General features: G+C 49.6%; 1 protein-coding gene across 7 annotated transcripts in view; it reads right to left on the reverse strand.

Moving 5' to 3' along the window:
• ARNTL (aryl hydrocarbon receptor nuclear translocator like) overlaps positions 1–23,076 on the reverse strand; it is a 100,707-nt gene that overhangs the window by 49,081 nt on the left and 28,550 nt on the right. For all 7 annotated transcript variants that reach the window (XM_046014836.1, XM_046014837.1, XM_046014840.1 and 4 more), the window contains exon 2: positions 18,772–18,844. The gene's annotated coding sequence lies outside the window, so the exon portion shown is untranslated. The remainder of the gene's footprint in view (positions 1–18,771; positions 18,845–23,076) is intronic.

A 23,076-nucleotide genomic window follows, 5' to 3' on the forward strand; every position in this document is an offset into this window, starting at 1 on the left:
AGCCTTCTGCTGCTTGTTGCTCACAATATTCTATAAATAAAAGAAGCCCTGCCCTATAGTGCACTGTAAACACCCACAGACGCTCAGAGCCAAATTCTTCCAATTATGACCCTGTGCCAGTTGCCAAGCTACTGCGAGGACCCACTTGAAAGGCGGCCATCTAGGCCATCTCCTGATTAAGCCGCCCGGCAGCAAGGAGGAAGGCCTGCTGCTTTGGCACCGTATCTAGTCTGAAATAATTGTTCCATTTTCTTGAAATTAAGCCCTTCCCTTGTGATCGAATTACAATTCAGAGGTAAATGAGAAACTAACCACCTGTCCATCCGTCCATCTGCCTGGGTCATGGGTGCGTAGGAGAGCCTGGGCTGTCACATGCTGGGCTGAAATCAGGCGGCACGAGTGCGTTCACGACAGTGTCTCTAACCGCACCGAGCAAATCAAGGTCAAATAAAAGTAGGTCAGCTGGGAACATGACAGGTGAGTCACAGGCAGCCTGCCCTTCTGCTCAGCACCTCTCCTCACTCATCAATGTGGGTCTCTCTGGTTCAATGCAGCAGACTGAGCCAGTCATTTAAAAAATCCATATTCTACCCCTGGAGGGACGATATCAAGTGTCAGGCCAACAGCTCTGTGGTTCCAATGCCAATGGGCGAGCTGGGACGGCCCCTGCTGCCCGGCTTCCGTGGCCCCGATCAGCCCTTAAAACACGCAGGCTGAGAAGGAGGAGACGGCAGTGTGCCACAGTCTCCCCGAGAGAGAAATTACTTCCAGTTCCTTAGAAACCGAATGCTCAAAGCAGCGCTGGAGCAAAATGGGCTCCGGCTAGAAACTCACCCCCTCCTTCCTCCCTTCCGGGTCAGCTCCACCGGGTGAGCAAAGGCCCTGCGCCACAGTTCCAGCCCCAGAAGCTCTCATTCGGAACGCGGGGCTCATGGGTGAACAAAGTCTGCCCCAAAGAGAATGGATATGTGGTCAGAGTTTCCAAACTCAAAACTGGGACGTATACTTTAAGGGGTAGGGCTGTTCAAAGCTGGAAAGCCTGGGACCTGGGGTTCACAAAGCATGGAGCCTCGTCCGAGAGGTCTCCTCTGCTGTCCAGGCTAAAGTGGCCCCTCCTGGGATGCCTGGGTGGCTTAGCTGGTTAAGCGTCTGACCTGATTTCAGCTCAGGTCATGATCTCAGGGTTGTGAGATTGAACCCCCACGGCCGCGAGGTGGTGGTAGGGGGGGTCTGAGCTCAGCAGGGAGTCTGCTGAAGATTCTCTCTCTCCCTCTCCCTCTCTAGCCCCACTCTAAAATAAATAAATACATATTTAAAAAAATAAAAATAAAATGGCCCTTCCTGTGAGTCACCCACCACCTATGGGTTCTCATTTCTTCCTTTCTGAAATGGTCTCACTTCTTTGCCTCTCCTTGGATGAGAATGTGAGCATCACGAAAGCATAGACCACTCACCCCGCCCCCCGTCTTGTTCTCGAGTATATCCAGAGCAGCCAGAATGGTGACTAGCTCGTAGGTGCTCAACAAACATTCACTGAGGAGACGGAAAGAATTCATCCCAAACCTCCGTGAGAGCGTTCTATGGACCCATCTCCCTCAGCGCTCACAGCAGCGCGAAGAGGTGAAATCTTTCCCTCTTCGGTAGCAGTAAGAAAATCGAGGCTCAGAGAGGGTGCGTGTTTTTACCAGGGCTGCACGTCTAATGAGTTCATGGAGCTGGAATTCTAAGCCAGGCGTGAAAAGTTCTAATCCTGGCTTCGAAGTGAGCATCTGTTGCTTTTATAATTTAGAAAAAGCAAGAGGGAAGAACTTTAGAGGAAAAACTACATATCAGAAAGAGCTTCACATCAAAGGACCCTATGTAGGGCAGGTCTGGTTCCTGTGTCGCCAAACCTCAGCCCCACCTCTGACTGCCGGGGGCATCGGCACCACAGCCCCTCAGCCAGAGTGCAGGAAGGATTCTTTACAGAAGGTTCATCCCTGCCTTTCTGCGGAGCTCTGAAGGCCAGGCAGGGAGGGGAAAAGCCACTGGCAGTGACACCCATGACTCCTGCTGCTGTTAGGAACAGCAGGCTTATTCCATAATTTGCTGGAAAGTTTCTAAGGAGAGACCTATGATGACGTTAGAGCACTATAAAGTACTTGGCCTGTGCCTTCCCCCATACCCATACCTTGGAAACTAGAATAAAAAAATAAAAAGAAAGGAAGCATACTTTTTAAGATTGAAATTTCAAAAATATTAAAATTGACAAGTAGAGGGGCGCCTGGGTGGCTCAGTGGGTTGAAGCCTCTGCCTTCAGCTCAGGTCATGGTCCCAGAGTCCTGGGATCCAGCCTCACATTGGGCTCTGCTCCTCGGGGAGCCTGCTTCCTCCTCTCTCTCTGCCTGCCTCTCTCCCTACTTGTGATCTTTGTCTGTCAAATAAATAAATAAAATCTTTTTTTAAAAAAATGACAAGTAGAGATTTATATTTACCTGAATTTAGAACACTGAACCCTGCTGAAGCTAAGCATTTACATGTTTATAAGCTGTAGATCACCGTATAATTCCTATTAGTCTGATATTTGGGGCCCAAACTCCTCCCCAGGCTGTCTGCTAGATGCAGGCTGTGGCTTGAATTGAGGTACAAGTCAGCAGGTCAGTCTCATCAAAACGGCCAGCCAATTCTAGTGTGCAGAACTAGAATATTTCCCAAATATGGAAAAGAAATAAAAATGGCAAATAGTATTAATAAAACAGGTTTTTCCAAATGCTACCAGGATGGCCCAACAACCTGTGAAAGTGAAAGTCTTAGACAACTCGAACTTGGCAGCAACCACGTGGGACAGGAGATGGAACAAGGGCTTGGCAGCCAGGCGGGGCTACGTCAATCCTGACCCCACCCACGTACTAGTCACACAGCCTTGAGACTTGAGCCTTGAGGGTCGATGACATGACCAGGATGATGACAACAACGACAGCGATGATGACGACAATGGCAACAACCATGAGAATGAGACGATAATAACTACGATGAGCTATTCCTTACTGACCACACAAAGTCTAGCATACAGCAGATGAATGCGTCTATGCTTATGAAATAACATATGCTGTTCACTTTTCATAGTGACACATGACCCCCTTCTCTAGATTCTGTCTTCTAGATGCAGAAAAAGAAGGTTAGAAAGATTCAGTAGCATGCCCAAGGTCCACAGTTATCGGGATTCAAACCTAGGTCTGTTGGACTCTTAAGCCCCTGCTCTTAACCACTAAGCTCCATTGCACTGCCAAGTCTCAGTTTCCTCATCTGTAAAGAGGTTAATAATACTCACCCAGGCAGGGCGGGAAGGGTGAGACAGAACGCGTGTGAAGTGCTTAACACAGTACCCGGCACGCAGGAGCTCTACGGCGTTACTATTAATGTCACATAATGTCACGTAATATCACATAATGTGATGTCATGCCATGGCATGGTATGGCATCTGGACCTTTGGAAGAGAGGAGGAGGGTGGGAGGTGGGCATCTGGACATACACATGATCCAGCATTTCCCTTCATGGGGCTTGAAAAACAGGATTAGGAACTTCAGATCGAGGCTTCAGAGCCTGGGCTGGCATATTCTCAGTGAGGGACAGAGAGGGGGACACCTCAGCAAGATGGGCAGGAATGTATCTACTGAGAGACGAAAGGCTTTTCATTGCAGGTCAGAGAGGATCGGGGACTTCTGGAAGAAGGAATAATCCAAGCTCCGAAAGAAAGCTTTCAAGAGGCAGTACCAAACAGCATGGCTCCTCCTGGGCTACGAATATATGCCCACCGACAGCCTGACTCTCTGACACCTGAGGGAGAAGAGTCCCCATGAATGTTTGTGGTAAGGGAGATGCCAAGCCCCCAAGTCATTGGTAAATCCTGTGTGGAACAGCGGCGGAGCGGAGGCATTCTTAAAAAGAAGAGAATTTGTTAGAGCCAGTCTCCTTGGGAGTTAAATATGAGGAAAAGGAACCAAAGACCTAGTGTGGCTTGTCATATGTAAGAACAAAGGGCTGTCTGCAGGAAGAAGTCTCCGTCTCACTGATACCGCCATCTTGACTACAGTCTGACTGAACGTCTGAACAGGAGAATCTGTAGAGCAGCAGAGTCGCTCCTCGGAGAGCCAGCAGCACCACAGAGAACGTGCCTTCCAGAGCTGACATTTGCTTGGGGAGAAAAAACATCACAGAAGATTGCCAGCCTCTCCCCAGACCAGCTTATCCCCCATATTTCTGACAGAGGAATTGCTATACCAAATTATCCCAAAAGGAACCAAAGATCCTCAAAGGCCTTCACACCCTGTCATCGGTCCCCTCTCCTCCATGCCCACAGCCCTCCACAGGACTCAGCATCAATTTCCTGGACCATTTTAACTGCCTCTAACTAGTTCTGCTGCCTCCTCCTCCAGTCCAGCCCCCACACTGCCACCAGCTGGCTTTCTAAAATAAAAGTGCTGACCACGTCACTCACCTCCTGAAAGATGTCTACTAGATTTGCACTGCCTACAGAATAAACGCCGGAGTCCTAACTTGCATTAATTCATTCATTTTTTTCTTCACCAATCTAATGTGTGACGATCACCTTCTGGGTGCCAGGCTGTTTTATGTCCTGGGGGTGGACTGGTGAATGAGACAGGTAAGACAAGCACCCAGCCTCATGGATTAATGTTCTCGTAGGGTAAGACAAGTAGTAAAGAAGACAAATAAATCTATCATATAAAGGCAGGTACTAGTGGTGAGTACTAATGAAGAGAAATAAAGCAAGGTAAGAGGGCCAAGTGATGGGGCCAGGCATGGAGTAGGACAGTGCATTGTTAGTCCTTGAACACAGGGACTGTAAGTCTATTCCTCTCTGCCCCGCACCTCCTTTGAAAAGAGAGCAGAATGGAATGAGGGTCAGCCAGGCAGGGATGTTGGGGTAGACTGATTCAGGTGGAGAACAGTACGTGCAAAGGCCCTGAGGCAAGAAAGAGGAACAGGAAGAAAGCCACAGTGGCTGGGATGGAGTGAGCAGAGCAAAGAGTGCTGAGATGAGACCAGGGAAGCAGGAGGGGCTGGCAGGCCATGGCAAGGAGTTGAGAGTCTACTCCAAGGATGCTGGGAAGCCATCAGAGATTTTGGCAAGGAAATGACACAATCTGATTTACTTTTTAAAAGGTCATTCTGCCTGAGTCTGTGGAAGACTGACAGCAGTGAGACTGGAGAAGAAACAGGGAGACTGGCTGTGAGATGGGGGACATCTGGATGACGGTAGGGAGACGTGGTGGCTTTCAGTGCTCTGATGGAACAGCTGTCAACAACTGCAAATAGTGAGGCTCCAGGGAAGCAGCAGGATCCCAGACGATGCCTGCATGTTGGGCCTGTGTAACCAGCGCAATGGCCCTGCCATGGAAGATGGGGAAGACAGGGGAGGAGTTAGATCTTTGCCTTTTTTTTTCTTTTTAAGATAAAAATATCAAGACTCGTATTTAGTTATGTTGGGTCTGGGATGCCCATTAAACGTCAAAGTGTGGGTGCCGAGTGGGCAGCGGGTATGCGGGTTGGGGCTTGGGAGAAAGGTCCGAGGTCATCACTATATGGGTGACCACAGGTCCTCCACGTGTTGGCCCCAGCTGGAGACCCATGCCCCTCCAGGCATCTCCTCCTCCAGCCTCTGGCCTCTGCTCTGTCACTCCTCTGGCCTGGAATGCTCCGTCTGAACTTTTGGAGGATAGACTCTTTCTTGTCCCTTAAGACTTGCTCAAAAGTCACCTCTTTTCTAAAGCCTCCATGCCCTGACTGCCAGGAGAGAGCCCCTCAGTCCTCCCTTCTCCTACGGTGCCCTGGCGTATGCCCCGACAACCTTGGGTCACCCCACTTTGCACCTTTCCTCTGTGTGAGCTCCTTGAGGGCAGTGACTGTGAGACTGTTCCTCTCTGCAGCCCCCGCCCAGCATAAGGCCTGGGCATGGTCTGCTAAACGAATTGTTCTCTCTGTAACGAGGTGCACAGGAAGCTACAGGTGTGCGTAGTGACGCACACTGCGGCCGCCGTCTGCAAGGGGAAAAGGGCAGAAATCAGGTGCTGCCCTGCGGCACCAGCACAGCTCAACGGGGTAGAATGGTGCCTACCTCGCAGGAGCTTCCTAACGATACAAAGGAGCTTCAGGAAATCTAAAAGCTGAGTATCTTAGGGTGTTGCAGGGTGCCATGAACACCGCCACCCCTGAGAAACGTGTCTCAGGTCTCACAGCAGAAGCCCCAGCAAGTCCAAACCTGAAGCACTCAGGAGTCAGACACAGAGGGAAGGAAAGTGCCATCGTTTACAAGGCCTCCCGGACTCGGGAGAGAGAGCCCGGGAGCAGGGCCTACTTGTGCTCTTTCGCAGACAAACCACCAGTATCAGAGAGGTTAGGTGACTTGCCCAAGGTCACAGGGCTGGGATGTACCAAAGCCAAGATTCACAGTCAGGTCTTCCTGAAACCACTGCCTGCGTTCCTTCTGGCACACTCCACAGCCTCCCCATATCACACCAGCTCACAGAGCAGCCAGGAGCCTTAAGGACCCACGAAGCCCCCGAGTGTGCTGAAGAAATGGAACTCTGGAGAGGGGCTGTGATGCGCCAGCTGTTATTGGGGAGTCATCAGTGGGACGGGAGCTGGAATCCAAGCCCCCGGACTCCCGCACCGGGCTCTGCACTGCACCTGCACTCTGTCAAATACCATAAGGCAGAGACAGAGCCAAACACAAACCTTTAACAGTCCACCTAGCTGCTCACAAGTGCCCCAGAAATAAGAGCAAGGAGAATGGGAAATTGTCTTTTGTGTCAATGACAACTGCTGCGTGATGCTGGGACCCCACTAGTAAGTGGGACACTAAGTGAGGAGTGCTGTCACCGCCCCAGGAGGGTTACGAGACCAGCTGCATGGGGAGCTGCCCTCTCATTCCTTTGGGCAAGTGTTGGCTGCCCCCCTACTGTGTGCCAGATGCTGAACAAAGCAGCAGAGGCCAGGGGAAAGAAGGCCGGTGTAGAAACGTGGCTCCCCAACTTATGTAATAATCAGCGTATTAGCCTCTCGAAGCCTCCGTTTCTTCATCTGTGAAGAAGAGTCCCTGTTTCACAAAGTTGTTCTGGGCACTGAACGGGATGTCATATGCCCCTGGTATACGGGAGTGACACAGCGAGCATCAGATGGCTGATAGCTGGTTCACTGCTGAGAAAGAAAAAGCGCTTACTCATACTGTAGGGAAAAGGGGGATGGGAAGAAGGTAGCTACACCAGCGCTCTTGTAAAAATTTAGCAGAGTAAAGGAGCATCAATCCTCTGAGGATTTACCAAGCATTAAGAAATTCTTTAGGAAATTTGGACTGGCTGAATATCTTAAGGCAGCATGGGGAGAAGGTGAGGCAGAATTAGAGGAAAAAGGAAAAGAGAGAGGATGAATTTGAATATATCAGTGTATTGGTAAGAGTCAATGAAGTTAACATACATACATACAAAATAATGTATCTTGGCAGCTAATGAATGGAGTTGGCTGTTCATTTTCTATAACCTTATCTTCTCCGTCAAGCTACTATTCAATCTTCAATACCCTACTTGCTTGACGACTTCTTCTACCTCACCCCAGGTTAATTAATCTCTGCTCTATTAATTGATTCTTACCAATGTACACATCACATTGTGTCTGTGTATTGGGTACCCCTACCAAATAGCGAGTTCCTCCGAGTAAATATTGTGTATGAATCATCTTGGTGACCCTCCTCTGGCTACCAGGATCTCCAACCAGCAGCTTGGAACATCCCCAGAGGACAACCTCTCTCTACAGCAGGAAAATGAGCGAGGACTCACATTTATAAGTATCCGTTCTGTGCTGAACATTTGAGAGACACCATTTAAATCTTAATTCATGTATTCCTCAAAATGCCCCATAAGAGAACTATTATCCCTATTTTGAAGAAGGGGACACTGAGGCTCAGGGAGGTGAAGTCAACAGCCAAAGTTTCATACTGCTAGTAAAATGATGAGACCAGGATTTGATTCTGGGTCTATGAGACTCCAGATCTCTGTTTTCCCTAGACCAGCTCCCCCGCCACCCTACGCATGGGTTTAACAAAGCTGAGGGCATCCTGGAAGGAGGAATGGTCTGGACGTCAACTCTCTCTGCGAGCGCATCAGTAAGGTGACTGCTAAGGAGCTTTGACCGACAACAGTAGTCTGTTAGCAAAAGCCAGACACCAGGTCAGAGAGGCAGAGAGGAGGCCTTTGGAGAAGACCGAATTCAAAATTTCACATGCAGTTAACACGTGGTAAGTGGACCATCTCCCCAGACCCATCCTGTCTAAGGAGAAGGAGATACATTCTGGGTAAGCGGTTCTCAGCCACGTGTGATCAAGTACATCAACCGGTGGAGAATTCCCAGATCTTTCCTAATTGCTGGGGAAACATTCAAGAACATGACCATGCGTGTTAGCACTGCTAGGAGAAAGCCGTGGACATAAGTGACCACAGGAAGTCTGGGACTGTCCCTTCCTTTTCCTTTCTCCACGTCCAGCTCAGTAAAGGAAACTTCCATGATGTGCTATAGGGAAGTTACATCTCAGCCTTGCAGGGGCCTGACTCTGCTGCATTTGGAGTCAGAAGACCTGTGTCCAAGGTGCTGTTCCTTGACACACTCGACACAGCAGATCTTCTTTGGGCCTGAGCGTCCCCAGATATAAAGAGGGAGAAGAGGGGAATGCCTGCTTCACAGAGAGGTCGTAGGGAGGGAGCTATGAGATAACCCCTGTGGGAAGACTCTGTCCATGTAGAAGGGTGTTCAGATGTAAAGAAGGGGTGCTGGGAACCTCAGGTACCTCACTGCCTCCCCCTCGTCAAGTAAATGCCAACTCAGCCTCTGTACTGAATGAGGGCTCTAGGGAAAACCCAAGCAGTGCTGGGAGAGCCCTGGAAAAGGAAGCTGTGATTTGGCTGTTACTCTTCCAAAGACTATCTGACAAAACTCTAATCCTTAAATATGTATTTATTATTTTTTAAGGATTATTTATTTATTTCTTTGAGAGAGAGAGAGAGCGCGCACAAGCAAGGGGGAGGGGCACAGGAAGAGGGGGAAGCAGGCTCCCCATTGAGCAGGGAGCCCAATGCCAGGCTCGATCCCAGGACCCTGGGATCATGACCTGAGCCGAAGGCAGAGGCTTACCCCACTGAGCCTTCTAGGCCCTCTCCCTTACATAAGTACGTAATAATTAAATCGGCTACAATGGTTGAGGAACGTTTTTGTCATCATATAGGATGACAACCATAGACTAAGACAAATGTGCTATTCTGACAGCATATGTGTGACTTTTTAAAGTGCACTTTTTTATATGTGCTCAAGCAAAAAAAGCTAGGTTATTAAAGACGTAATTGGATACTCTTAGGTGGGCCATGAACTAATACAACCTTTTGGGAGGGTAATTAGGCCGTATTTATTCAAATTTTAAATGCAAACTATTTAAGCCAGAGGTCCCACTTCTTAGTATCTATACCACAGAAAATCTCACGCAGAAGTTCCCAAGTGGGCACAGCCCCGGCTGTAGCAGCAGTCAGCGCAAGGGCCAAAGATCAGAAGCTGGGTGTCCTCCAGTATGGAATGTGAAATAAACCAGAAATGTAGCCATACCATGGGGGTACAGCTATCAAAAATATGTCCATTTCCCTGTACATATCGACTTGAAAAGATGACCACCGTTGGTGGTTGGCCGTTGAAAGGCACAGAACAGTACAAATAGAGAAATTCCATTTTTATAAAACAAATGGAATTTTGTTTTTATAAAACCAAAGTAAAAACGCATATATTGGGGATAAGGGCAAAGGTGGGTGGGGAACACCAAGCAAATAAAAAAAACCTCTAGGACTATACCCAACAAAGTCTCAGAGGTACCTATTTTTGGAGAAGACTGGGGATGAGGAACTCGTGAAGAGTTTCTTCCTTCGTGGGAATGCACTTCAGTGTGGTCTGAATTTGTTACAAGTGTATACTCCTTCCTGATGACAGAAACAAAAACTAGATCTAAAAGGTCATAGAATAGTAATAATTTTTAGAATTTCAGTGTTTGTAAGGAGTCCCCCAAAATAACCACCACAAAATGTAGACCCCCCTCTCCCATCTCTACATGTGGCCCCCAGTCCTGTGTGCACCTTTGCGCTTGCCCAAGAAAAGCCCACGGATGGGGATGGCCTGCAGGACCGAGAATCTCAAAGCCCTCCCCTATTTCAATAAGAATTCTGCCAAATTACAACTGTTTCAACAAGACGGCTAATAAAAAGGATTAAAATGTCTTGTTCAAATTTACAACATCATAAATTACAGAATTAAAGTTCACTTGTTTTCAACCTCTCTTAAATAGGGGCAATCAAAATTTATATCCTGCATTATCCAATATTTCATGTTGACTTATGAAGTCTTGCTGGAGAGTTCTTAAAAACTGCTAATGAGGAAATCCCACGGGGAGGAGAGAAGGTGACTCTCCTAAATCCGAAAGGGCCTCAGTGAAACCTGGGTTCTCATAATGATGTCAGCTTATGGAGTAAAATAACCTTCCTATCTGCGGGCAAAGTTGCTCATGAAAATAACTCTAAATCAGTGCAGCCTCTAAGAGGTGTTGCTCCAGTTCTGGCTCCGGAGACTGCCAGCTCTGAGATCTGCAGGGCGGGGCTGCCTGGAGGAGGAGGTCCTTGGAGGAGGAACCACCATTCCTGAGCACTGCCCTGAAGGCAGATGGACCCCGGGCAGGTTTTCACCCAAATTTCTAGACAACACCTACCCAGTTTCAAGGGCTAGCTGCTAATTGTGAAGTTTTAAAACAGTGTAAGCATGGAACTAAATACACCTGCAGGCCAGCTATGGCCCGTGAGTCAGGTTTCCAACCTCTGCCCAAAGTGTTGACATTTTTTTTAAAGGGGTAATTTTCATTCAATTTTATTTTCAGAAGGATGGGAGAAGGCAGGGAAATATTACAGAATGAGAGTCAAGCACTTGGTACTAGGAATATATTTCTAACATGCTTGAGAAAACAAGGGTAGTTGTCCATACCAAAGTGGGAAGAAACTGTTTAAATTTACTTGGCTATCCTAGGCTAAAACGCTTGAAAGTGAGAATTTCCCAGGTCCAGAGCAAATTTCCACAATTTGCTGTCAACAGATCTACAAGAACTCACTCTGCTATGATGCATTAGCTGTTGATCCTAAGACATTTCAAATAACAGCAGCGAGCACAGAAAGGCTCCTGGTGCCAGGGGCTACTCAGGCGTTTGGCACCCAGGAGCACTGGTGTGGGTCACACTGGGCAAGATTCCAGAACAGGCCTAACAAATTGCCCTCCAAAACGAAAACCCAAAACAACCAAGAATTTAGACTTCAGACATCATATCATCAAATTGTGCTCAGTCATTTTTTCCAAAGCCCAGACAATAAGATATGTTTGTGCTAATAACAATATCTGCACATAATTTGCAATTCACAAAGTGCCTTTCCTAGCTCCTATCTCACTCCTCAGAGCCTTTAGCTGCATTTTAGACTTTGTATTTTGTCTAAAGTTATCTTACATCTGTTATTAACTTTTAAAGAACAAGAACAAATCCTTGGCATTTTTGACACCCCAGGGCTGAGGACACTTTCATTTCACTCTCACAAGAACCTCATTGAGACGGTTACTATTACCGCCATCCCATTTTCCAGGTGAGGAAACTGAGGCCTATAGAACTTGGGTGGGTTGGCTGAGTCACGTCACTAGCAGGGACAGGACTGACGTTCCAAGGCCAGGGCCTTGGACCAGCACGCGAGTCCCCTTTAAAGGTAGTGTCTGTGCTTTAAGCCAATCTTGGTTTGCTGCTGGCAAAGGCACCGAAGGCATGGCCAACGTCCTCCAGCTGCCCCTCCCCCATGCCCACTTTCCCCATTGGGTCAGAAGCTATTTTTTTAAATTTTTATTTTCCCCACTCAAAACCAGGGTGAGTCACTCGGAGCTCAGCCAGCCTGGCCCCAGAGGGCCCTGGAGGCCCAGTGAGGTGCCTCCCCCACCCTGGCCCCAGCAGGACTGGCTTCCCTGCCTCCAGCCTAAGCAGGGTAGCCCAGGCCGCTGGGGTCTAGATGGGGCCTTTGCAGCACTGGTATCTGGAAAGGGGTCTGGAAAGTGGGTGCTGACAGTCACAACAACCCTGTGAGATGGTCACTGAGGTACCAAAGAGGGGGACTGGGGGGGGCAGGGAGGTGCCTGCAGCTTGGGAGAGGAGAAAATATTTATTTAGCCCGTGGCTATGAAATATCTATTATTTAAGGCCCTACATCAGACCCGTGGGAGAGAGAGATACAGTCTCTAATGTGCACCAGGATAAGTTATGCAAATAAAAACAGGGAGCAAGAGGCACACACGCCCTTCACCCACAAACGCTCACCGACACAGGCACAGGCACACACAAACTATCAGCAGCTGCTCTTCAGGTACGGACTTCAATCCTCCCTGACCTGCTTCTGCAGACCCCTCAGCCCTGACTCTGCAGGGTGCTGCCCCACCCCAGACACCACCCCACGGCCACCCCACCCCCCCACCCCCGGGGCTCTGGAAGGCTGGGAGGGCAGGCACACAGGTCATGATGGCCTCAGCAGTCAGAGCCATCCCCAGAGCGTGTGCAGGGCCAGAGGAGCAGAGGAAGGTGCTGGCTCCATCCTTGAGGGAAGAACGGGGTCCACTTCTTTAGGAAGATGAGGGGCCTGCAAGTTGGAGAAAAGGACAAAGGTAGTGGGCCTAGGGTCTGAGAGGAAGGGATTGAGGTGCAAACACTTCCTCAGCACAGAGGCTCTGACATGGAAACAGGTGAGGGTACAGGCTAGCATGTGTGGGGCCCCCAGGGAGCCCCTCTCCGGTTCCAGGCCCAGATGCCCATGGTGCAGGGGGCACAGAGGAAGAGTGGCCGGTCTGGGGCAGGTCCCTGGAGTCCTGGGCTCACCTTGCTGCCTGGGCCGGGTGCGGGGTGGGGGGGGTAGATCGCAAATGTTCACTTATCTACAACCACACAAATAAACAGAGACCCGCCCCTGTGGCAAGCACTGTGAATGAGCAGGAGGGCAGCATGCGCCCACACGTGGCAGAAGGGGCGTGGCAAGGAAGAACGGGTCAGAGCACAGCCCAGTCAGGCAGGCAGGCCCCTGCGGCAAACCTGTACTCACCTGTCCTGCCTTATCTGGGCCTCGGGCCCCTAAAGGGGGGTCTGTGGGATAATAACTATGACACTTATCGCAGCCAACACCTACCAAGGCCCTGGTACCAAGTGCTTGCCCACCAAGCGCTCTGCCAGCACTTGCCTCACGGCTAGCAATCAATAGGCAGAATGGTTAACAGTGACCGTAGGACCCAGGTCTCTTATCAGGGAGATCGTGGGAGGCTCCCTAGGGGGAGGCAAATCAGGGAGAATGGACGAAGATGAGGCAAACCAGAAGGAAAATGCATTTACTGCGGCAGGAACAGCTGCTAGAAAGTCCCTGAAAGGGAAAGCAGCATCCTAAGTCTTTCCCAGCAAGGACAGCAGCTCCAGGGGCCTGCTGGCGCACCTTGGTCAAGCAGGACACCTCTGTGGTAAGAACGGCTCCTTCCTCTAGGAAGCCCTCCCAGATAACTGCGAGCCCCCACACAAAAGCTGCATTCTCAGTGCAATGCCCCTGTTCTGCGGCGGAACTAGGAAACAGAGAAGGTGCAATAGCATCGAGCTGAGGGCCCCACAGGGAGCACATACACTGGCGATGGGCCAGGTGCACAGCAGCAGCTCCCATGGGGGTACAGACACTACCCTGGCATCTCAGGTCAGAGCCCCTTCCTGTTTGCCCCTCCTTGGTGTTCACCCAGGACTTGACAAGATCCCCGATGCCGATGAAGAAGCCCAGGGACATCTCCACAAAGGACCACTAGCTGTCCTAGCCAGAAAAGCACTCTCAGCTAGACGACGGGGGAGGGAAGCTGTCAGTGGTGAGCCAGAATCATTATTTTGGCTAATTTAGGAAGTGTGGGACTCACCCAGGATGAAGCTGGGTAGACCTCATTCCTGAGCGTTCCTTGAGGGATTATTTTTCATTCTGAATTGCTATTACTATTCCATCAACAACAGGGTTTTGTTTTGTTTTTGTTTTTTTTTTTAAAGTCCAGAGCAAAGAATATAGAGAAGGGACATTCCTCAGGCCTCAGTATGCTGGGAGACACAACAGACACCCTGGAACCCCGATCCACAGCAACACAGCCTGTGCTCAGAGCCGAGGGGAGGGGAGGGCCTGCCGAATGCAATGGCCAATGAGCCTCCAGCTCCAAATACATGATTGCATCATGAATCTGTTGTTTGGCTGCGCAGACTTGGCTACCCCTACTCCTTCAACAAACACTTCCTGAGCCAGGTGCACAGTGGCGGCACAGAGAACCCAGAGACAGTGTGTATGCACACGCTCGTGTGTGTGCGCACACGCTCGCATGCACGCGCATGTGTCGTCCCCGGCCTTGAGGATCACAGTTTACTGAGCATGACGGTAGTGATGCTGACAAGGACTTTGCGAGAGAGAAAGGCAGAGTGTTCTGGGAGCTGGGAGGAAGGTCATGTCCAGGTCACAGAGAGGAGCAGGGTGGGAGGGAAGGTGTCCCGAAGACTGGAAACCTGTCCTGAGCTGCTGAAATGGGAAGCAGGGGGCGGGTCATCCCGGGGAGGCCCAGCGGGGATGGCTGGCAGGAGGCTGGGCTGAGGTTAGAAATCCAGGGTAGGGAACGAGTGAAATGAGCAATGTGGCCAAAGGCCAGATCGTGAAAGACCCGCAGGCCTGCCAAAGGGGCTTCAGTCATCCCACAAGCAATGAGAAGCCCTCGGAGGGTTTGCAACAGGAGAAAACCATGATCAGATGAGTGAGTTATAAACATCATGCTGATAAGGAGTGTGGGGGTGGAAGGAGGCAGGACAAAAATGGACACAGGAAGACCAATTAGGAGGCTGTTGAAAGAAATCCAAGTGATGAGTCGTAAGTGAAGGAGCAGGGAAGGAGGAACAGGGAGTGGACAAATAAGAGGATGTCCTCTTCGGCAGGACATGGTAACCCACAGGACATGACAGCTGAGGAAAGGGACAGAGCTAAGGATGGTCGTGCAGGAGACACACAGTTTGGGGCTGCGGTCGCAGGCAAGGCAGGCAGCACGGGGAGACAGACGCATGGGCAGCAAGCGCAGGGGCGAGCTCCAGGTGCCTGCGGGCAGCAGCCAGCCACGCAGCCTTGGGAGGGGGTCCAGGGCGGGCCCTGAAATTCTGGGGGACTGCAGGGTGGAGGTGAGCCATGCAAGGGCTCAGCCGGGGATGGTCCTTGCAATGATGAGAAAGGACCAAGTAAAGCCTTATCGGGGGCAAGGACCAAGGAAAGACAAGTGGTAAAGCAGGCTGTGGAGGGGAGGTGTCTGAGGCTGGAGGAGAACCAAGAGAGGCCGGCCAGGTGAGGTGACTGCGCTCTTCCCGGGGAGGGGAGGGGGGTGCTCAGCGGGCCGCACACATGGGGCCCAAACAGGGGGTCCACTGGGAACAGTTAGTTAGCTGTTAGCCACTGGGGTGCAGCAAAAGAATTAAGAAGTGTTTGAGAGTTCAGCTGATGTCTGTAGAACCCTCAAAGAGAATTATTATGACTTTGCCCCCCAAAGCCACTCTGTCTTGCTTCATTTATTGGTGGTGCCTTCCCGAGGACCCTAACTCAACGAACGCAACTACTGGCCCCATCACCCTCCACCCCCTTCTCTCACTTTATTTTACTTCAGGGCATTATCATGTCATTATACATCTCACACATTAATTCTGTCTCCCCTCCTAGAAATATTCTCATGAGTAGCCTCATGAGGACAGAGAACTTGTCCTTTGTCACCTCCAGAACCACAGTGTCAAGAGCAGATGTTAAGCACCTTGTCCCACACCTCTCGGCTCTTTGGAAACAACAAATATTTACTGAGCACATCCCACAGGGCCCAACCACGCTAGATGCTGGGGCAGTGTGGTAAACATGACAAAACAGGACCGTGCTCTCAGAGCTGGAAGCTGGAGGTGAGCAGAGAGAAACACCACACATTTCAACAAAAAGCAGATGACACAGATGACAATTGCCACGGAGCGAGGCCTGGGCTCTGACTGTCCTGCCTCCCAGTACTATTTCCTTTCCAAACCCAAGCCCATTGCGTTCTCCTACGAAAGGCAAATTTTACCGGAGGAAACAGTTCAGGTATCTGGGGCTTGGTCTTGGTTTCTTCCAGAGACCCCACACCTCCTGCACCCTTTCAACAGACTCCCTAAGAGGTTGAAACACCCACTATAGGCTCTGAATGTTTAACCCAAACAACTCTATGTGTCTCTAGTCCTTCTACATAAGTAGGAGGAGAAATTCAAGACTCCGGAGAGAAGAAACAGGGAGCAGCGTAAACCAGGGGTCAGACCTGGGTTCAAATCTCTTGTGACCTTGGGTAGGTTACTTTGCCTCTTCATGGTTTGACTTCCTCACTGCTGAACTGGCGGTACTAATTCCCCTTGTTGGGGGCTGTTGCAGAAATGACATAAAATGACATCTACCAAGCTGCCGGCACCGAGCCTGGTACATAATTAGAGTTCGAGATGCGGTGGCTCTAAACCAGTTACACCTGTTGCTTTTATGACCAGATGGCAAACTTCTAGATTCACACAAACCAAGCGAAAAACAACTGTAGAATTTAGACTAAGAACGGACACTCGAAATACTCAGAGCTCAGATTGACATCTGGTTGGATGACTTGAGGAATGATCTCCAAGTCCCCTCTGTGGGCAGACTTGGCAGTAAGAAGTCTCCTTTCAGTTCCTTGATCTCCCCACTTTCCTCCCTCAATATAGGCAAATGCAGCTATCTCCCCAACAGATCACATCTTGTCTTATGGCAAGAGCCCAGACACGGGCTGGGTTCTGTGGTGCAAGTTGTGGCAGAGCTCTGAGTCCCACACCTCAAAGGGAGCAGAAGAACACAATCACAAGCCCAATGTACACACAAACCCCCACACAAAGCTTGGCTCCAGAGAAGGAAACAGGTACTGGTCATGGCAGGCTGTGCCTGCCTCAAAGCTAAAGAAAAGGTAACTGGGGGCGCCTGGGTGGCTCAGTGGGTTAAAGCCCCTGCCTTCGGCTCAGGTCATGATCCCAGGTTTCTGGGATCGAGCCCTGCATCAGGTTCTCTGCTCAGCAGGGAGCCTGCTTCCTCCTCTCTCTCTGCCTGCCTCTCTGCCTGCCAAATAAATAAATAAAATCTTTAAAAAAAAAAAAAAAAGAAAAGGTAACTGACATGCAAATGTCCAAAGCGTGCATATATCTCCCCGCTTCTACCAGACTCTCTGAGTGGTCTCTTTCACTAATGTCTCTGGTTCTGTCCTTCATCTAGGTGCAAGCCTGTGCAGCCTGGGGCCCTCAGCCCCCATTCTCCTCGGTGGCATCATGCTCCTCAAGGCCATCTGTAGCCAACTGGTCACCAGTTCAGCAGCCTTCCTTCAAGTCCTTCTCCAGAGTCCCTGCTGCCCCCTCCTCTTCCCTTTGTCGGACTCTCCTCCTTGGCCTCTGGTTCTCTTCCACCACCATCCAGAGTTATGCATACTCCGCAAAGCTCGGTTCTCTGCTCATCACGGGGAGGACTCATTTAATCCTGTGGCTTCCCTTCTGTCTCCAGACTAAACCTCGGTCCAGGCTTCAGCCCTGCCTCTCCAATTGTCCACTGGACATTTCCTATGGCTAAACCACTGTCATCCCAGATTCAGTGTATCTAAAACCAGAGAATCAGGCACCCCTCTCCGTCTCCAGTCTCTACATTTGTCAATAAACTACCAAATTTTCATTTTCTTTGATTCCCATCTTTAAAGTCCAAGAGGACTGTAAATCCTATGCTTCTCCCTTTGCAATCTCTCTTCTACTAGTCTTTCACTCCCACTTGAACCACTGTTAACCACACGATGTCACGCATGGACTGCTGCTGCTCCTTTGAACAGGGCCCGTACCACTTGTCTAGCTATCCGATGAAAGGTCTTAGCATGTCACTTCTGCCATCTCACTTCTTTGCCCCCAAGTAACCTCAGTGGCTTCTCACTGCCTCCAGGACCAAGTTCAAGGATCTCAGCCTGACATTCAGGATCTAGAGAAGGACTCTGCAACCTGGAGCCCATATGCCAAATCCTACTGACCACCTATTCCTGCCAGGAATGGTTTCCTAGGACCCAGATGAGCTGTGGCTGCTTCCATTCTCCAACAGCAGGGCTGAGTCTCTGTGACAGAGACCACATGGCCTGTGAAGCCAAAAATATTTACCATCTGATCGTTGCAGAAAATGTTTGCTGATCTTGGCCTAGAGTAATCCTATCCCACTGAAGGTCCTGCCAATGACTCCTCTGGATGAAGCTCTTGCCCGGGGCTGCTGCTGTGAGTCCACTTTCTTTATCGCTTATACCCAACTTCTCAAACCCAAAAAGCTTATTGCACTCCTTTCTGGATTTTTTTTTTTTTTTTCCAAAACACAGCCAAAGTCCCACCCCTCCATGAGCCAGCTGTGTCCATCCCCTGTACCCCTGGACACCCCTTCTCTGGCCCCCCTCTCCACATCTATCGCAGAAACAATGAAATGTTGCTTCTCCTTTTCTGCCCGTACTGCAGGCTTCTTGGAGCCGTGTCAATGATAACTTCCTTGCCCTTTTTCCCAAATATCGATTCTCAATAGCGTCATTCGGTAAGAAGGCATAGAGCAAACTTACCAGTGAAGATCTAGGAGTCCACATTTGAAAACTTACGTTTGGGTCCAAAAGTGTGCACTCCAGCCAGCACCACCTAAAAGCCAATGAGATAAGAGTTTAGCCTTAAGAGAGAATATTTATACATTGTCTTCGCATGTAACCCCCAATAGGTTTTGATTCACCATCCTTTCAGGATGCCCATTTCTGTTACTTGGCCTAGAAAATCATGCTCCTTTTCCCAATCCACTGGACGATGTTTTCCCCCAACAGGCCAGGCAACTCCCACTCTCAGTTCCCATGGAACTCAGGTGAGACATTCATGGTAACGCATGATATACGGGAGCATAATTTCTTATTTAGGAATGGGTGGTCTCTAGAGTGTAGAGAGTGTAGAGAGGGGACCTATGACATTTACCCCTTCTCTTACCCCACCGCCTAGAACACCATGGGCATGTAGGTCGTCCTCAAGAAGTATTTGCAAAATGAGTGAAAAAATAACTTGTTCAATACATTAACATGGACCTGGGTGTTGAAAATTCTGCTAGGTCACAATTGTCCCTAGAGAGACGCATGCCTTAATCACTGGTTTCAATAATGGTTTACTAGGAAGGATTAATGACATTAATCTTCTAAATGCACACCTTTGGAATGGCACTCCCCTGGGCAGAGAGCCTTCCCAGGCTCCCAGAGTCTAAGAAGGCAAGCTCGACTCCACAAGCAGCCTGCCAGGCCTGTACCAACTGGCCCAGCCTGAGTCCACAGCCTTGGCTTGCATGGCCTCCACTACTGACCCCACAATCCAGACAAACACAGCTGATAGCAGATCTCTTCCCTTTCTGCATTCCCTCCAGCTGGATGTGTTTCTCCCCTTCTGTCCGTATTATCTCCTACTGAAATGCCGTCCATTTCCAACATTATATCCCAGACCAAGTTCATGATGGGGCCACCACGTTTTTTCTTCCCAATTGTGTGTGTGTTGGGGGTGGGAGGGTAAAATACACATGACATAAACTTGATAATGGTAACCACTTTCGGGTGTACAGCTCAGTGATTAAGTACATTCATGTTGGGTAACCGTCATCACCATCCATCTCCAGAACTCTTTATCACAAAACTGAAATGCTATACCCATTAAACAATTAAGTCCACTTTCTCCCTTCCCTGCCACAAGTCTCTGAAACCCAATAAGCTTTCGTGGAATGAATAAATGATGAATGAAGACATGAGTGAATCTGACCTCAACTCTCCCCACAAGAGTCGGAAGTACCATCCCTTTCTACTAGACTTCTACGGCCCTGTCTTCCTCTTTCTTGGATTTATTTTAGTCAGTCTTAAATGATCTGTTTTGCATAACTGTATTCTTCTTCAGTGGGGAAACTGTGACTTATTTGAAAGGTTAAGCTGGGGTCCAAACGCAGGCATCTGGCCTGTCCTCCATGTTGCTGGAGCCAATGAGCAAGTCTTAGACCTTGTCTTACGACTTTGGATACCAGTAAACCATTCCCTCTGCTTTGATAGTCCTTTTCACTTGGCTTCCAGGATAGCACTCTTGGTTCTCCACCCACCTCACTAGCTACTATTTCCCTTTGCTGGTTCTTCCTTATCTCCCCACCTCTTAATGTCAGAGTACCCAGGGCTCAAGCCTTGTTCTCATCTCTTCCCTATAAACCTTCATCACCCCAACCCACCCCCCCGCCCCCAATGGGCTCACCCAGTGTCTGGGATTCAGATATCATTTGTATGGTGAGGATGATGCCCAGATCTCTCTCCAAGCCTGGACCTCTCCTCTCAACTCCTGGCTAGTAGGATATATCCAACTGCCTGATTCCAGTAAGATGTCACCTAGACAGGAGCTCTGCGTAAGTCATGTTCAGTGTGTCAAACTTAACATGTCCAATGCAGAACCCTGGCCTTCCCGCAGGTCTGCTCCTCCAAGCCCTCCCCATCTCGGTTTAAGACAACATTCTTCCAGTTGCCCAGGCCAAAATGCTTAGAACCATTTTCATCTCCTTTCACTTATGCCATAGTCCAGTCCTCACCAACATGGGTTTGTATTTCAAATATATCCAGAATATAACTATTTCTCACTCTTCCCCCCATTACCAACATAGATGATTGCAAGAGCCTCTCAACAGGTGTACCTGTCTCCCCGCTTTGGCTCTTGGTGTCACTCCTCCCTCCATCTATGGTCAATTCCCAGTTGAGGAGGGAACTGGTCACAACATCAGTCAGATTGGGTCATAGCTTTGCTATCCCGAAAGGCCTTCCTAGCAAGGACAATGCCAAAGGGATGAATGTTTCTAACATAGACCTGCAGGCCCAGGAGCGGGCTTGGGGGGAGGAAGGGTCTTCAGGCCAGGGTCCTTCTGCCATCCATCTCTCAATTGGCAGTCCCAGCTGCAGCTCCTATCATCTGAGTTCATAAAGAAAGGCGATTTTTAAAGGGAGTAAAATACAATCAATCAGATTTCTTTTCCAGTTAAGGCAGCACAAAAAGCCGACAACACTCACATTTCTCAAGAAGCGAATAAGGTATGTCAACTCTGCCAGCGCTTAATAACTAGTTTCCAAAGATAAATCTAGCCTTCTGGAGGACAGTTATTACCCCCTTGGTGGCAGTGTTGGGGGGAGGGGATCCTCCTTAAGCCCCTCTTCTTCCTCCGTCCTCCAGCTGGTCACCAAGCCCTGGTTGCCCGATCGTCTCTAGACTTTCTCCCACTTCTCCTTTTTACCGATGCTGTGGCTGGAGATGGAGTCCAAATGAAACAACTAAGGACTTTAATTAGCTCAGGTCTCATCAGCTCTCCTTGAAGCCCCAGTGAACAACCTCCTAACCTGTCTCCTCCCCTCTAGTCACTTACTGATTTCCAACCGCAACGCCAGACACAGTGTCCAAAATGATTTTAATAAAACCTAAATTTGGTCCAGCCCCCTGTACAATTCTCCGAAGAGTTCCTACATTGATGTACTATAAATTCTTCAAAACATATTTACAGTAAGCCATGGTAAATATATTTTTTTTATTCTTCCATAGATAGTTTTCTTCCACCTTCTTAAAAAGACCACGAATGCCCCACTAAGGGCGGGCCAGTGACGCAGCCCAGATTAGAGCCCTCCACGCCCTGGCAAGAGTGACGGGCTCCACAGGATAAGCACACCCTGAACCTAAGCCCGCCCGAGACTTTGTCTAGACCTGATATACAGAGGCAGCCACTTTACCGCAGTCGCTGAACTGGGGCTGTCGGGAGAGGAGGGTGGTCTGTCTGCGGGAGAAAGACTGATGACAAACATACAAAGAACAGAAGACAGCAGCCAGATGGACCCCCAGTGCTATTGACTCCCTTCCTAGAACCTCTTCCTTTTGTGAACTCCTACAGCATCCCGCCCAGTTATGGAGCCGAGAACGACCCACTTACGTGTCAGCCAGTGGGGGTCCCAACAGGCCCATCATGCCATTACCCGTACCTGTGTCCTTCTCACATTGTTTCCTCTGCCCGGAGCGCATGCCCCTCACTTGGATCTTTACATAGCAGCCAGACTTGTAGCTCTAGGGAGCCCTCCCTGAAGGGTAGCGCCCTTAGTCTCGTTTCCCAGCTGTGCTCTAAGATGCCTGGGATGTGCCCGCTCTGCTGCACTCAGACGCCTCGTGGCCTTCCCAGTCTTAGCTGGTTGCCCAAGCTAGAAACCGCATCCTCAACCTAGTCTCCTTACACTTCCTTGTTCCCATGTGGACTTTCCTCTTCTTCCTTTCTGTCCCATGGTTGTTGTCACAACATGAGACCCCATTATCGACTACCTGGACCTAGGGAACAGCCTCTCGGTCTCTCTGCCACTCCCCCACCCACCCATCCCTCTACAGCCCTCCAACCACCTACAGAATCCAACCTCTGGGATCTTAAGGCCCGCCTACAAACTGGCCCCAACCTATACTCTCTAGCTACTCCCAACCACCGCTGCTTCCAGGAAGATGGAGTGCAGTGGAAACTCCCAGACAGTGTATTTAATGCAAATGTAAGCAATGTCCGAAAGGCAGACTGAAGAAGGCAGACCCATTAGGGATCTCAGGATCTCAGGAATGAATGACACCATAGTGAGTTCCCTGCATTCTCTTTCTTTTTACTGTGTGTGTGTGTGTGTGTGTGTGTGTGTGTGTGTTTGCGCGCGCGCGCACACACACCTCAGATATCCCACACTTGGAACTGAAAAAGTCAGCAATCTAGAAACGCAGAATGCACTCATGTGCACAAACACACACACAAAGTTTGTGCCCTCTAGCGAGACAGAAAACTTTCAGATAGTAGCCACTCTGCTGCAAGTCAGAACCAC

This window comes from Meles meles, chromosome 8 (assembly GCF_922984935.1).
Source record: "Meles meles chromosome 8, mMelMel3.1 paternal haplotype, whole genome shotgun sequence".
In the NCBI taxonomy this organism is placed as follows: Eukaryota; Metazoa; Chordata; class Mammalia; order Carnivora; family Mustelidae; genus Meles; species Meles meles.